We start from the raw sequence: 15,754 nt of genomic DNA on the forward strand, positions 1-15,754 counted from the left end.
CACCACTATGCCTGGCTAATTTCTTACATCTTTAGTACAGATGGGGTTTCACCATGTTGGCCAAGATGGTCTCCATCTCTTGACCTTGTGATCCTCCCGCCTCGGCCTCCCAAAGTGCTGGGATTATAAGCGTGAGCCACCGTGCCCAGCCTCTTTGTCCTCTTCTATCTCTGTTTCTCCATCCTGTGCTTGGGACTTAGAAGTACTGACTAGAGCTCCATCTTGGCCCATGAGGAAGGGGTTGGGGCACCAGGCTTCATGGAGAAGAGCTATGTACCAGCCTGGATTACTGACCTCTGGATTTTTACCTTCAAGAAAAAAAAAAACTTTAATTTTGTTTAAACTATTACCACTGTAGGTCTCTGTCAAGTGCACTGAACCTAGTACTCATAAATACAGTGGTTATCTCTTGTTTCTGCCTGTACAGCCACAACTTCCCATTCTCTTGGGGGGACTTCCTCTACCCTATTCCATATGGTTTTGGTGGACTGTGAGTCACTCACTAGGTCCTTCTCTTTTCCCCAGCAGGTGGGGAGGTGACCAAATACAACCAACCAAGACTCCTCTTGAGTCATCAGGAATGAAAACCTGGGTGGACTGGCACAGGGACCCCTAGGCAGATTATTATTATTATTACTATTATTATTATTATTATATTATTATTATTTTGAGATGGAGTTTCACTCTTGTTGCCCAGGCTGGAGTACAATGGCATAATCTTGGCTCACTGCAACCTTCACCTCCTGAGTTGAAGCGATTCTTCTGCCTCAGCCTCCTGAGTAGCTGGGATTATAGACGACTACCACCACGCCCAGCTAATTTTTTGTATTTTTAGTAGAGACAGCGTTTCACCATATTGGTCAGGCTGGTCTTGAACTCCTAACCTCAGGTGATCCACCCGCCTCAGCCTCCCAAAGTGCTGGGATTACAGGCATGAGCCACTGTACCTGGCCAGATTATTAACAGATTGTTATTAACAAAAGCTGTATTTCTCCTGAAATATTAATTATATACTGTATTAACAAGTACAGGAATACAGAAGAAATACAGCTTTCAGCTTTGCCTAGACCTAAAAGATGGTCCTGAGGAAGGTGATGTCAATGCACCCAAAATAAAATCCCTGAGGGTCCCCAAGTGACCCTGAATATTCTCTCTTTTCTGAGTTCTGGTTACTCAACCTTTCCTTTGTTTTTTCTTTGATTCTGTGAGCTACCTAGTATTCTTCTTCTTTTTTTTTTTTTTTTTTGAGATGGAGTTTTGCTCTGTTGCCCAGGCTGGGGTGCAGTGGCATGATCTTGGCTTATTGCAACTTCCGCCTCCTGAGTTCAAGCAATTCTCCTGCCTCAGCCTCCTGAGTAGCTAGGATTATAGGCATGCACCACCACACCCAGCTAATTTTTAATTTTTAGTAGAGATGGGGTTTCACCATGTTGGCCAGGCTGGCCTTGAACTCCTGACCTCAAGCGATCTGCCCACCCAGGCCTCCAAAGGTGTTGGGATTACAGGTGTGAGCCACCGCACCTGGCCTAAGAGCACAAACTTGATGAACTCTGCATTGCTTGCTGTCTGATGGCACAGGCCTAGGCCCTGCTGGCCCAGTTGGATCTATGGAGTTATCCTCATCTTACATAAGAGGATCCAGGAAATAGTGGGCGGGGCTAAGAAGACAGGAATCGCATGTTATTTAAAGTTTCAGTGGTAACCAAGAGGAGAACTAAAACAGTGAGATATACCACAATGGGGGAACCGCTGGTATCAGTGAGCTAAATTCTCATGTATCACAGCCGAAAGACAAGAGATAATGCGTACAATTGATCAAACAATCAGCTGATAAGACAGGGTGAGGAAAAAGAAGAAGAAAAGAAACAATTGATCAGGCAACAAGAATATAAGCAAGGTTTCTTTTTTTCTGCTTTTTTTGTTGTTGTTGTTTGAGACAGGGTCTCACTCTGTCCCCCAGGCTGGAGTGCAGTAGTGCAATCATAGCTCACTGCAGCCTCAACATCCTGGGCTCAAGTGATCCTCCCTCCTCAGTCTCCCAAGTAGCTGGGACGACAGGCGCATGCCGCTACAGATGGCTAATTTTTAGATTTAGGGCAGAGATGAGGTCCTGCTATGTTGCCCAGGCTGGTCTTCAACTTCTGACCTCAAGTGATCCTCCAGAGTTAGCCTCCAAAAGTACTGGGATTACAGGCGTGAGCCACTGTGTTGGGCTGTTTGAAAATTTTTTTTATTTGTTACCAAATCATTGGCAAATCTCTGTGGCTCACACCTGTAGTGCCAACAGTGTTGGGAGGCCAACACTGGAGAATCAATGAGGCCAGGAATTTGAGTACAGCCTGGGCAATATAGTGAGACCCTGTATCTACAAAAAATAAAAATATTGGCCGGGCACGGTGGCTCACACCTGTAATCCCAGCATTTTGGGAGGTCGAGACGGGTGGATCACTTGAGGTCAGGAGTTCAAGACCAGCCTGGCTGACATGGTGAAACCCCGTTTCTACTAAAAATACAAAACATGATCTGGGCATGGTGGCGGGCGCCTGTAATCCCAGCTACTCGGGAGGCTGAGGCAGGAGAATTGCTTGAACCCGGGAGGCAGAGGTTGCAGTGAGCTGAGATAGCGCCATTCCACTCCAGCTTCGGCAACAAAAGTGAAACTCCACCTAAAAAAATAAATAGGCCGGGTGCGGTGGCTCACACCTGTAATCCCAGCACTTGGGGAGGCCGAGGCGGGTGGATCACGAGAGTCAGGAGATCGAGACCATCCTGGCTAACACAGTGAAACCTTGTCTCTACTAAAAATACAAAAAATTAGCTAGGCGTGATGGCAGGCGCCTGTAGTCCCAGCTACTCAGGAGGCTGAGGCAGAAGAATGGCGTGAACCCAGGAGGTGGAGCTTGCAGTGAGCCGAGATTGTGCCACTGCACTCCAGCCTAGGCTACAGAGCGAGGCTCTGTTTCAAAAAAAAATAAATAAAATTTAAAAATAAATAAATAAATAAATAGGCCAGGCGCAGTGGCTGACGCCTGTAATCCCAGCAATTTGGGAGACCAAGGCAGGTGGGTCACGAGGTCAGGAGATCAAGACCATCCTGGCTAACACGGTGAAACCCCGTCTCTACTAAAAATACAAAAAATTAGCCAGGCATGGTGGCGGACACCTGTAGTCCCAGCTACTCCAGAGGCCGAGGCGGAGCTTGCAGTGAGCTGAGATCGCGCCACTGCACTCCAACCTGGGTAACAGAGCAAGACTCCATCTCAAAAAAATAAACAAATAAATTTAAATAAATAAATAAATACAATAAAAATAGAAATAAAACTATTAGCCAGACATAGTGGTGCACGCTTGTCGTTCTAGCTACTTGGGAGGCTGAGGTGGGAGAATCGATTGAGCCCGGGGGTTCAAGGCTGCAGTGAGCTATGATTGTGCCACTGCACTCCAGCATGGGTTACAGAGGAAGACCCTGTCTCAAAAAAAAAAAAAAAAAAAACCACAAAGTTTTTTTTGAGGTCTTTAGTATGAGTTCTTCTGTGCTAGCTGAGGTTTTAAAAATGTGCACTATGTTAAACAATTATTTAAAGTAAATGGTTTAAAGTCATTTAAACTAAATGACTTTAATTATAAAAGAAAACAAATAACAGGCTGGGTGAGGGGCTCATGCCTGTAATCCCAGCACTTTGGGAGGCAGAGACTGGTGGATCAGTTGAGGTTGGGAGTTCAAGACTAGCCCGGGCAACATGGTGAAACCCTGTCTCTACTGAAAACACAAAAATTAGCCAGGCATGGTGACAGGCGCCCGTAACCCCAGCTACTCAGGAGGCTGAGACACGAGAATCCCTTGAACCTGGGAGGCAGAGGTTGCAGGGAGCCAAGATTGGGTCATTGCACTCTAGCCTGGGTGACAAGAGTAAAACTCCATCTCAAAAAAAAAAAAAAAAAAAAAAAAAATTGACAGGCGTAGTGGCTTACTCCTGTAATCCCAGCACTTTGGGAGGATGAGGGGGGCGGATCACCTGAGATCAGAATGCCTGTAATCTCAGTTACTCGGGAGGCTGAGGCAGGAGAATCACTTGAACCCAGGAGGCAGAGGTTGCAGTGAGCCACGACTGCGCCATTGCACTCCAGCCTGGGCAACAAGAGTGAAACTCCATCTCAAAAACAAAACAAAACAAACAAACAATAAAATTTTACTTTGATGTCTAAAGTATGAGCTCTTCTGTACTAGCTGATGTTTTAACAATGTGCACATTATTAAACAATCATTTAAAGTAAATGATTTAAAGTCATTTAAGTTAAATGACTTTAATTAAAAAAAAAATCAGGCTGGGCACAGTGGCTCACACCTGTAATCCCAGCACTTTAGGAGGCTGAGGCAGGTGGATCACGAGGTCAAGAGATCAAGACCATCCTGTCCAGCATGGCGAAACCCTATCTCCTACTAAAAATACAAAAATTAGCTGGGCATGGTGGCATGTGCCTGTAATCCCAGCTACTTGGGAGGCTGAGGCAGGAGAATCGCTTGAACCCGGGGGCAGAGGTTGTAGTGAGCTGAGATCACACCACTGCATTCCAGCCTGGTGATGCAGTGAGACTCCATCTCAAAAAAAAATGTACTGTTTTGTTCCTCCACATCTTTACAGCACTTAGTGGACCTATGGACTGGTAGAATGGAGAACACAAAGTTCATTCTCCTCATTGTGCAGGTGAGTAATGAGAAAAAAAAGGCTTAATGACTTAGCAACGTCACAGAGCCCATTGGTGACTAAGCTGGGGCCAGGTTGGCAGCAGTGGTTGGCAGTTCCCGGGCTTCTATTCCAGTGTGCCTTCCACTATACCATGCTTACAATGCAAAATGTCAGCAAGGTTTACATAATCAAGAGAAAACAGTCCTTTTCTTTGGGCCATCAGACACTTGTATTTGAAGGGATCCAGAACCTTCCTTAGGGTTTTTGTTCTTCTCATTAAGATGGCAAATTAGGGTGGGCACAGTGGCTCACACCTGTAATCCCAGTACTTTTTGGAAGGCCAACGCCAGAGGATCGCTTGAGTCCAAGAGTTCGAGACCAGCCTGGGTAACATAGCAAGGCCCTGTCTCTACAAAAAAGTTAGCTGGGTGTGTTCCCAGCTACACAGGAGGCTGAGGCAGGAGGATCTGTTGAGCCCAGGAGGTTGAAGCTACAGTGAGCTATGATCGTTCCACCACTGCAATCCAGCCTGGGTGACAGAGTGAGACTCCAAAAAAAAAAAAAAAAAGATAAAAAGAAAGATGATAAATTATATTAACATACTACAAGAATTAGCCAGGGGTGGTGGCGTGCACCTGTAGTCCCAGCTATTTGGGACTCCATCGCTTGAGCCTGGGAGGTTAACTGTAGTGATCCAAGATCTTGCCACTGCATTCCAGCCTGGGTGATAGAGTGAGACCTTGTCTCTAAAGAAATAAATAAAAGAAGAGAAGGAACTATCAACAAATATTGAACCTTAATTGGCTGGGCGCGGTGGTTCACGCCTGTAATCCCAGCACTTTGGGAGGCTGAGGCAGGCGGATCACGAGGTCAGGAGATCGAGACCATCCTGGCTAACATGGTAAAACCCTGTCTCTACCGAAAATACAAAAAATTAGTCAGGCGTGGTGGCGGGCGCCTGCAGTCCCAGTTACTTGGGAGGCCGAGGCAGGAGAATGGCGTGAACCCAGGAGGTGGAGCTTGCAGTGAGCCAAGATCGCACCACTGCACTCCAGCCTGGGTGACAGAGCGAGACGCTGTCTAAAATAAAATAAAATAAAATAAAATAAAATAAAATAAAATAAAATAAAATAAAATGGAATGTTAATGAATAATATGCATTCTGGCCTTTCCGTGCTACCCACAGAGGAGTCTGTCTGGTGTTGTTCTGGATTATCATCGTAACTTAAAGGGAAACTTTCACAATGTCCGGAGCCCTTGATGTCCTGCAAATTAAGGAGGAGGATGTCCTTACGTTCCTTGCAGCGGGAACCCACTTAGGTAGCACCAGTCTTGACTTCCAGATGGAACAGTACATCTACAAAAGGAAAAGTGATGGCATCTACATCCTAAATCTGAAGAGGACCCGGGAGAAGCTTCTGCTGGCAGCTCGTGCCATTGTTGCCATTGAAAACCTTGCTGATGTCAGTGTCACATCCTCCAGGTATACTGGCCAGAGGGCCATGCTGACGTTTGCTGCTGCCACTGGAGCCACTCCAATCGCTGGCCACTTCACTTCTGGAACCTTCACTATCCATATCCAGGAAGCCTTCCAGGAGCCACGGCTTCTTGTGGTTACTGACCCCAGGGTTGACCAACAGCCTCTCACAGAGGCATCTTATGTTGACCTACCTACCTTGCTCTGTGTCACACAGATTCTCCTCTGCACTATGTGGACATTGCCGTCCCAAGCAACAACAAGGGAGCTCACTCAGTGGGTTTGAAGTGGTGGCTGCCGGCTCAGGAAGTTCTGCTCATCTGTGGCACCATTTCTCGTGAACACCCGTGGGAGGTCATGCCTGATCTCTACTTCTTTTGTTTTTTTTTTCCAGATGGAGTCTCACCCTATCACCCTGGCTGGAGTGCGATGGTGCGATCTCAGCTCACTGCAACCTCCGCCTCCTGGGTTCAAGCGATTCTCCTGCCTCAGCCTCCCGAGTAGCTGGGACTATAGGCACCTGCCACCACACCCAGCTAATTTTTTGTATTTTTAGTGGAGACGGGGTTTCACCGTGTTAGCCAGGATGGTCTCGATCTCCTGACTTCGTGATCCACCCGCCTCGGCCTCCCAAAGTGCTGGGATTACAGGCGTGAGCCACCGTGCCCAGCTGGTGATCTCTATTTCTGTAGAGATCCTGAAGAGGTTGAAAAAGAAGAACAGGTTGGGCCAGGAGCAGTGGCTCACGCTTGTAATCTCAGCACTTTTGGAGACCGAGGTGGGTAGATCATGAGGTCAGGAGTTCGAGACCAGCCTGGCCAACATGGTGAAACCCCGTCTCTATTAAAAATACAAAATAAAATTAGCCAGGTATGGTAGTGCATGTCTGTACTCCCAGCTACATGGGAGGCTGAGACAGGAGGATCTCTTGAACCCAGGAGGCGGAGCTTACAGTGAGCTGAGATCGGGCCACTGCACTCCAGCCTGGGCGACAGAGCGAGACTCTATCTCAAAAAAATTAAAAAATAAAAATAAAATAAAAAGCTGTCTGCTGCTGAAAAGGCTGTGACCAAAGAGGAATTTCAGGGTGAATGGACTGCTCCAGCTCCTAAATTCACTGCTACTCAGCCTGAGGTTGCAACTGGTCTGATGGTGTGCAGGTGCCCTCTGTGCCTATCCAGCAGTTCCTTACTGAAGACTGGAGCAGTCAGCCTGCCACGGAAGACTGGTCTGCAGCTCCCACTGCTCAGGCCACTGAATGGGTAGCAGCAACCACTGAATGGCCTTAAGGTGATCTTGCATGGGCTCTTAAGCAACGTGGAAATAAGATTAAGGTAAAATAGGCCGGGCGCGGTGGCTCAAGCCTGTAATCCCAGCACTTTGGGAGGCCGAGACAGGCGGATCACAAGGTCAGGAGATCGAGACCATCCTGGCTAACCCGGTGAAACCCCGTCTCTACTAAAAAACACAAAAAACTAGCCGGGCGAGGTGGCGGCGCCTGTACTTCCAGCTACTCGGGAGGCTGAGACAGGAGAATGGCGTGAACCCGGGAGGCGGAGCTTGCAGTGAGCTGAGATCCGGCCACTGCACTCCAGCCTGGGCGACAGAGCGAGACTCCGTCTCAAAAAAAAATAAAAAAAGGAAAGAAAAGAAAAGAAAATTAGCTGGGTGTAGTGGTGCACACCTGTAATCCCAGTTATTCAGAAGGCTGAGGCAGGAGAATTGCTTGACCCCAGGAGGCGGAGGTTGCAGTGAGTGGTGATTGCTCCACTGCACTTCAGCCTGAGCAACAAGGAGACTCCATCAAAAAAAAAAAGAAAAAAAGAAAAAAAATTGTATAATAAAATGCTAGGACCGGGCGCGGTGGCTCACAGCTGTATTCCCAGCAGTTTGGGAGGCTAAGGCGGGAAGATCACCTGAGGTCAGGCGTTTGAGACCAGCCTGGCAAACGTGGCGTAAACCCAGTCTCTACTAAAAACACAAAAATTGGCCAGGTACGGTGGCTCACGCCTGTAATCCCAGCACTTTAGGAGGCTCAGGCAGGCAGATCATGAGGTCAGGAGTTCAAGACCAGCCTGGCCAACATGGTGAAAGCCCATCTCTACTAAAATTACAAAAATTAGCTGGATGTGGTGGCAGGTGCCTGTAATCCCAGCTACTTGGGAGGCTGAGGCAGGAGAATCACATGAGCCCAGGAGGCAGAGGTTGCATTGAGCAGAGATTGCACCACCGTACTCCAGTCTGGGTGACAGAGCAAGATTCTGTCTCACAACGGAAACAAAAGAGAAAGAAGAGGTATAGGCACCAAGAATACACTTCTCGTCGTTATCACCTCCACGCATTGTCATCACAGGGGAGCCAGTTAACAAAAGTGGTTTGTCTTGTAACTATTCCTGGCTGTTCACACTAGTGGAAATTGACCCAGTTATAGACCCTGTGCGGGTTTATGGCCACACAGTCTCCCTGCTCCAATACGGGCTGCTCATACAATGATCCGCATGACCTAGGAGGCCCCTTCTCTCTTCGGCTTTGTGGTATCTCCCATTTCTGCCTCTTGTAGCTTCTTTCTTTTGGTTTATTTCCTCCTACTGAAGCAACATATGTTCCAGCAGCTTTCTGGGATGTGGTGTGTGGGAGGTAAAACTTTTTTGAGAACTTGCCTGAAAATGTTCTTATTTTATCCGCCTACTTGATCAATAGTTTGACTATGAGCAGAATTCTTTTTTTTTTTTTTTTTTTTTTTTTGAGACGGAGTCTGGCTCTGTCGCCCGGGCTGGAGTGCAGTGGCCGGATCTCAGCTCACTGCAAGCTCCGCCTCCCGGATTTACGCCTTTCTCCTGCCTCAGCCTCCCGAGTAGCTGGGACTACAGGCGCCCGCCACCTCGCCCGGCTAGTTTTTTTTTTGTATTTTTTAGTAGAGACGGGGTTTCGCCGTGTTAGCCAGGATGATCTCGATCTCCTGACCTCGTGATCCGCCCGTCTCGGCCTCCCAAAGTGCTGGGATTACAGGCTTGAGCCACCGCGCCCGGCCTATGAGCAGAATTCTTGTGTGAAAACTTTTTTCCTTTAGAATTTTTCTGAAGGCATTGCCCCACCCTTGTAACTGCTGGGAAACCCCAAACCATTCTATTTCCTGTTTCCTTAAGCCATGTGTTTTCTCTTTGGAAGCTTATAGGATCTTATCTGTTGCCATTGTTCTCAAGTTTCCCAATGATGTACTCTAGGTTGCGACTATTTCAGTCACTGGGTCGGACTTTCCATCTGTAAACTGTTGTCATTCAGGTCTGGGAAATTTCCTTTCAATATTTTCTTTTTTTTTTTTTTGAGACGGAGTCTCACTCTGTCGCCCAGGCTGGAGTGCAGTGGCCGGATCTCAGCTCACTGCAAGCTTCACCTCCCGGGTTTATGCCATTCTCCTGCCTCAGCCTCCCAAGTAGCTGGGACTACAGGCGCCTGCTACCTCGCCCAGCTAGTTTTTTGTATTTTTTATTAGAGACAGGGTTACACCGTATTAGCCAGGATGGTCTCGATCTCCTGACCTCGTGATCCACCCGTCTCAACCTCCCAAAGTGCTGGGATTACAGGCTTGAGCCACTGCACCCGGCTTCCTTTCAATATTTTCGTGATTGTTTTCCTCCTTTGCTTGTTCTTTGTTCTTTCTTTTTCTGTTACAGGGTGCTTTTTTTTTTTGAGACTGAGTCTCACCTATCGCCCAGGCTGGAGTGCAGTGGCACTCTTTAGGCTCACTGCAACCTCTGCTTCCCAGGTTCAAGTGATTCTCGTCGTGCCTCAGCCTCCCGAATAGATGGGATTACAGGCGCACACCACCATGCTCAGCTAATTATTATGATTACTATTATTTGAGATGGAGTCTTACTCTTGTTGCCCCGGCTGGAGTGTGATGGCACAATCTCAGCTTACTGCAAGCTCTGCCTCCCGAGTTCAAGCAATTCTCCTGCCTCAGCCTCCAGAGTAGCTGGGATTACAGGCGTGTGCCACCATGCCCGGCTAATTTTTGTATTTTTAGTAGAGACGGGGTTTCAGCATGTTGGCCAGGCTGGCCTCGAACACCTGACCTCAGGTGATCCACCCACCTCAGCCTCTCAAAGTACTGGGATTAAAGTGTGAGCCACCACACCCGGCCTATAGGATGGGTGTTATTAAGCTGGTTGGATCTCCTGGTTTTCTTTTCTTTTTTTTTTTGAGACAGAGTTTCACTCTTGTTGCCCAGGCTGGAATGCAATGGCACGATCTCGGCTCACTGCAACCTCTGCCTCCCATGTTCAAGGAATTCTCCTGCCTCAGCCTTCTGAGTAGCTGGGATTACAGGCACGCATGACCACGCCCTGCTAATTTTTGTATTTTTAGTAGAAACTGGGTTTTGCCATGTCGGTCAGGCTGGCCTCGAACTCCTGACCTTGTGCTCAGCCTGTCTTGGCCTCCCAAAGTGCTAGGATTATAGGCGTGAGCCACTGCACCCAGCCTAATTTTGTGTATTTAGTAGAGACAGGATTTCTCCATGTTGGTCAGGCTGGTCTGGAACCCCTGACCTCAGGTGATCCTCCAACCTCAGCCTCCCAAAGTGCTGGGATTACAGGCATGAGGCACCGCGCCTGGCCAGATCTCTTGGTTTTCTAGTGTTCCCACTGTTTCCTTTTTTGTTTTTGAGATAGGATCTTGCTCTGTCACCCAGGCTAGAGTGTACAGTTCACTACTGCCTCGAACTTCTTTTTTTTTTTTGAGATGGAGTCTCGCTCTGTCACCCAGGCTGGAGTGCAGTGGCGCGATCTCCACTCACCGCAAGCTCTCCCTCCCAGGTTCACGCCATTTTCCTGCCTCAGCCTCCCGTGTAGCTGGGACTACAGGCGTCCGCCACCACGCCCGGCTAATTTTTTGTATTTTTAGTAGAGACGGGGTTTCACCATGTTAGCCGGGATGGTCTTGATCTCTTGACCTCACGATCTGCCTGCCTTGGCCTCCCAAAGTGCTGGGATTACAGGCGTGAGCCACCATTGCCTAGAACTTCTGAGCTCAAGTGATCCTCCCACCTCAGCTTCCCAGGTATCTGGGACTACGGGCGGGTGCCACCACACCCAGCTAATTTTTGTTTCTTTTTTGTAGAGGGGGGTCTCACCATGTTGCCCAGGTTGGTCTCAAACTCCAGGGCTCAAGCAATTCTTCACCTTAGCCTCCCAAAGTGCTGGGATTATGGGCGTGAGCCACCATGCCCACCCACCCAGTCCCAGCTTTTCAATTATTTTTAATTTCTGCTAAGTTGCTTTTAAGTTCCACAAATTAAAAAAACACGAAAAACTTTCTATTGCTTCCTTTTTAAGTAGAACCCCTTCTTATTCATGAATGAATAATATTATCTTATTTCTAGCCTTAAAAATAACCATTTACTGGCTGGGCATGCCTGTAATCTCAGCACTTTGGGAGGCTGGAGTGGGCGAATCACGAGGTCTGCGGTTCGAGACTAGCTTGGCCAATATGGTGAAACCCCATCTCTACTGAAAAATACAAAAATTAGCCGGGTATGGTAGTGCGTGCCTGTAGTCCCAGCTACTCAGGAGGCTGAGCCAGGAGAATCACTTGAACCTGGGAGGTGGTGGTTGCAGTGAGCCGAGATCATGCCACTGCACTCCAGCCTGGGTGACAGAGTGAGACTCTGTCTCAAAATTAAAAAAAAAAAAAAATATATATATATATATGTATATGGATCTAAATATATATAAGATCTATCTCTACCTAAAAATATATATAAATACATATTTACATATAAATATAATATAGGCTGAGTGCAGTAGTTCATGCCTGTAATCCCAGCATTTTGGGAGGCCAAGGCCAGTGGATCACCTAAGGTTTGGAGTACGAGACTAGCCGGGCCAACTTGGTGAAAACCTGTCTCTATTAAAAATATAAAAATTAGCCAGGCATGGTGGCGGGTACCTGTAATCCCAGCTACTCAGGAGGCTGAGGCAGGAGAATAGCTTGATCCCGGGAGGTGGGAGTTGCAGCATGCTGAGAACACACCACTGCACTCCATCCTGGGTGACAGAGTGAGACTCCAGCTCAAAATATATATTGTATAACATATTTATAAATATATAGTAATATATATTTATAAAGCAATATATATTTTAATATATAGTAATATATATATTTATAAATAATATATATTTATATAAATAAAATATATATTTTTTTTTCCAGAGATGGCGTCTTGCTATGTTGCCCAGGCTGGTTTCAAATGCCTGGACTCAAGCAATCCTCCTACCTCAGTCTCCCAAACTGCTGAGGTTACAGATGTGAGCCATGGCACCTGGCCCCATGTTGATATCTGTTTGTTTTTTACCTCCTGCCCTGGACAGATTCCACCCTCCACCCTCCACCCTCCACCCTCCTCCCTCCTCCCCAGAGGAAAACCGTCAGCATGGAACCACGAAGGAAGGGATTGGGGAGGCTCAAGATTCAGCCTACTAAATCTCTGTTTTTATGTTTTGTTTTCCAGGCCCTATGCCTGGTCTTAAGGCCAAATACCCTGTGTTTCACTCACTCTAGAGTGGAATCACGTCTTTTGTAGGTGAAGGGTAGGGTGGCCCCCTTGCCGAGTGCATAACAGGCGGCCATGCAGGTCTCCTGCTGCTTTTCAGCTTTTATCCTACTCTCCCCTTACTCCTAGTTCCCTAAGGCCAGGGTGCCATCAATCCCAGCCCTTAAATGATTCTTTCATGTAGATCTGTTTTTTTGTTTTTTTTTTGAGACGGAGTTTCGCTCTTGTCACCCAGGCTGTAGTGCAATGGTGCGATCTCAGCTCACTGCAACCTCCGCCTCCTGGGCTCAAGCGATTCTCCTGCCTCAGCCTCCTGCCACCACACCCAGCTAATTCTTGTATTTTTAGTAGAGATGGAGTTTCACCATGTTGACCACGCTGGTCTCAAACTCCTGACTTCAGGTGATCCACCCTCCTTGGCCTCCCAAAGTGCTGGGATAACAGGCAGGAGCCACTGGGCCCAGCCTAGGTCTAGTGCTGACCTGCCTTTCCCACTGCCAGTACACTACAGGTGGCTAAGTCAGTTACAACCATTCTGTCCATGCATTCCTTCTTTCTTATTCCCTCTGTTCTAGGTTTCTGCCTTTTATTCCAGAAGTCCCCTTTCTGGAGTACTAGTGGGATGTTGAGTAGAAGTAAAATGAGACACCTACAATCCAGTCTGTAATCTTAACCTGGAAATGAAGACTACATGTTAATTGCCCATTGTGTCTGCCCCACTAGAATGCAGGCTTTAGAATGCAGAATAGCAGGGATCTTTTTCGTTCATTTCACATTCTAACATCTAGGCAGCCAGAGGAGTGGAATGAATGAATGGCCTTGAATGGAGGACCTAGGCAGGGTGTACAATTGCATCCGTAATAGGCGCTCAAAAAATAAATATGTAAAACATTCAGAAACACACATGGTTGCCGGAGGCGATGGCTCATACTTGTAATCCCAATACTTTGGGAGGCCCGAGGTTGGCAGATCACTTGAGGTCAGGGGTTCGAGATCAGCCTGGCCAACATGGTGAAACCCCATCTCTACTAAAAACACAAAAGTTACCTGGGTGTGGTGGTGCACACCTCTAATCCCAGCTACTTGGGAGTTGCAGTGAGCTGAGATCGTGCCACTCCACTCCAGCTTGGGCGACATAGTGAGCCTCCATCTCAAAAACAAAATAAAATAAAATAAAATAAAATAAGAAGAAAAGAAATACACATGGTCTAATAGAGTATTATTTGCGTTTATTATTATTTTTTTTTTGAGATGGAGTTTTGCTCTTGTTGCCCAGGCTAGATGGCACGATCTTGGCTCACTGCAACCTCTACCTCCCTGGTTCTAGCAATTCTCCTGCCTCAGCCTCATGAGTAGCTGAGATTACAGGCGCCCACCATCACGCCCAGCTAAATTTTGTATTTTTAGTAGAGACGCAGTTTCACTATGTTGGCCAGGCTGGTCTTGAACTCCTGACCCCAGGTGATCCACTCGCCTTGGCCTCCCAAAGTGCTGGGATTACAGGTGTGAGCCACCGCACCCGGCCACATTTATTAATTTTAATTTAAGCCGCACATAATGGCTCACGCCTATAATCTCAGCAGTTTGGGAGGCTGAGGCCGGCACATCACTTGAGTCCAGCAGTTGAAGACCAGCCTGGGCAACATAGTAAAAAATATACAAAATTACATACAAAAATTATCCTTGTGTGGTGAGGTGCACCTGTGGTCCCAGCTACTTGGGAGGATCACTGAGCCCAGGAGACAGAGGTTGCAGTGAGCTATGATTATACCACTACTCTCCAGCCTGGGTGACGAAGGCAGACCCTGTCTCAAAAAAAACCCACAATTTTTTAAAAATTAACTTTTTGGATCATTTGTTGCCATGGGGAACATTCCAAGCAGATACTGAAGCCTAAAGTTGGACAACTGTTCTCACTCAGTTTTAAATTAACTGGTTTTCATATGTGGGTTGTACATTAATTTAATTAATTTTTTTGAGACAGGGTCTCCCTGTCACCCAGGCTGGAATGTAGTAGCTCGATCATAACTCACTGCAGCCTCGACCTTCTGGGCTCAGGAGATCCTCCTGCTTTGGCCTCCCAAGTAGCTGGGACAACAGGGGCATGCTACCACGCCTGGCTAATTTTTTTTAGAGATAGGGGTCTTGCTGTGTTGCCCAACCTGGTCTTGAATTCCCGGCTTCAAGCAATCCTCCCACCTCAGCCTTCCAAAGTGCTGTGACTACAGGAATGAACCACTGCGTCTGGCATATTTATTTTATTTTTATTTTTATTTTTGGAGATGGAGTCTCACTCTGTTGCCCAGGCTGGAGTGTGGAGTGCAGTGGCACGAAAAAAAAAAAAAAAAGAGTTCCAACAGCAGACTGGGCAGCATGGGGAAACTCCATTTCTACCAAAAATAGAAAAATCAGCCAGGTGTGGTGGCACCTGCCTGTAGTCCCAGCGACTTGGGAGGCCGAGGTGGGAGCTTGCTAGAGCCCAGGAGTTCGGGACCAGACTGGGTGACATAGTGAGATCCTGCCTCTATTTTATAAAATAAAAAAAAAAAAAGTTACACCGACTATGTATGACTTCTTAATTTTGCTTACAAAACGTTCATTATGCATATCAAAAGATAACTAAGAGGAAATATACCAAAATATTTGCACTTTCACCATCTAATGGCCATTATCTCCAGAACTTGGTACAAAGTACGAGGCATAGCACTAAATACATTAAAAACAAGTAACAGAAAATGCATATGCGACACAGGAGAACATGCAACACTTTTTTTGTTTTTTTGTTTTTTTGTTTTTTTTAAGAAGAGTCTTGCTGGTCGCCCAGGCTAGAGTGCAGTGGTGAGATTTCGGCTCAATGCCACCTCTACCTTCCGGGTTCAAGCAATTCTCATGCCTCACCCTCCCGAGTAGCTGGGATTACAGGCATCCGCTGCCATGCACAGCTAATTTTTTTGTATTTTTAGTAGAAACGGGGATTCACCACGTTGGCCAGGCTGATCTTGAACTCTTGACCTCACGTGGATCCGCCCAGCTTTG

General features: G+C 47.1%; 1 pseudogene; it reads left to right on the forward strand.

Moving 5' to 3' along the window:
- The first annotated feature begins 5,912 nt into the window (after positions 1-5,912).
- Positions 5,913-8,468, forward strand: LOC119622780 (small ribosomal subunit protein uS2-like; annotated as a pseudogene).
- Positions 8,469-15,754: the final 7,286 nt, after the last annotated feature.

This window comes from Chlorocebus sabaeus, chromosome 28 (assembly GCF_047675955.1).
Source record: "Chlorocebus sabaeus isolate Y175 chromosome 28, mChlSab1.0.hap1, whole genome shotgun sequence".
In the NCBI taxonomy this organism is placed as follows: Eukaryota; Metazoa; Chordata; class Mammalia; order Primates; family Cercopithecidae; genus Chlorocebus; species Chlorocebus sabaeus.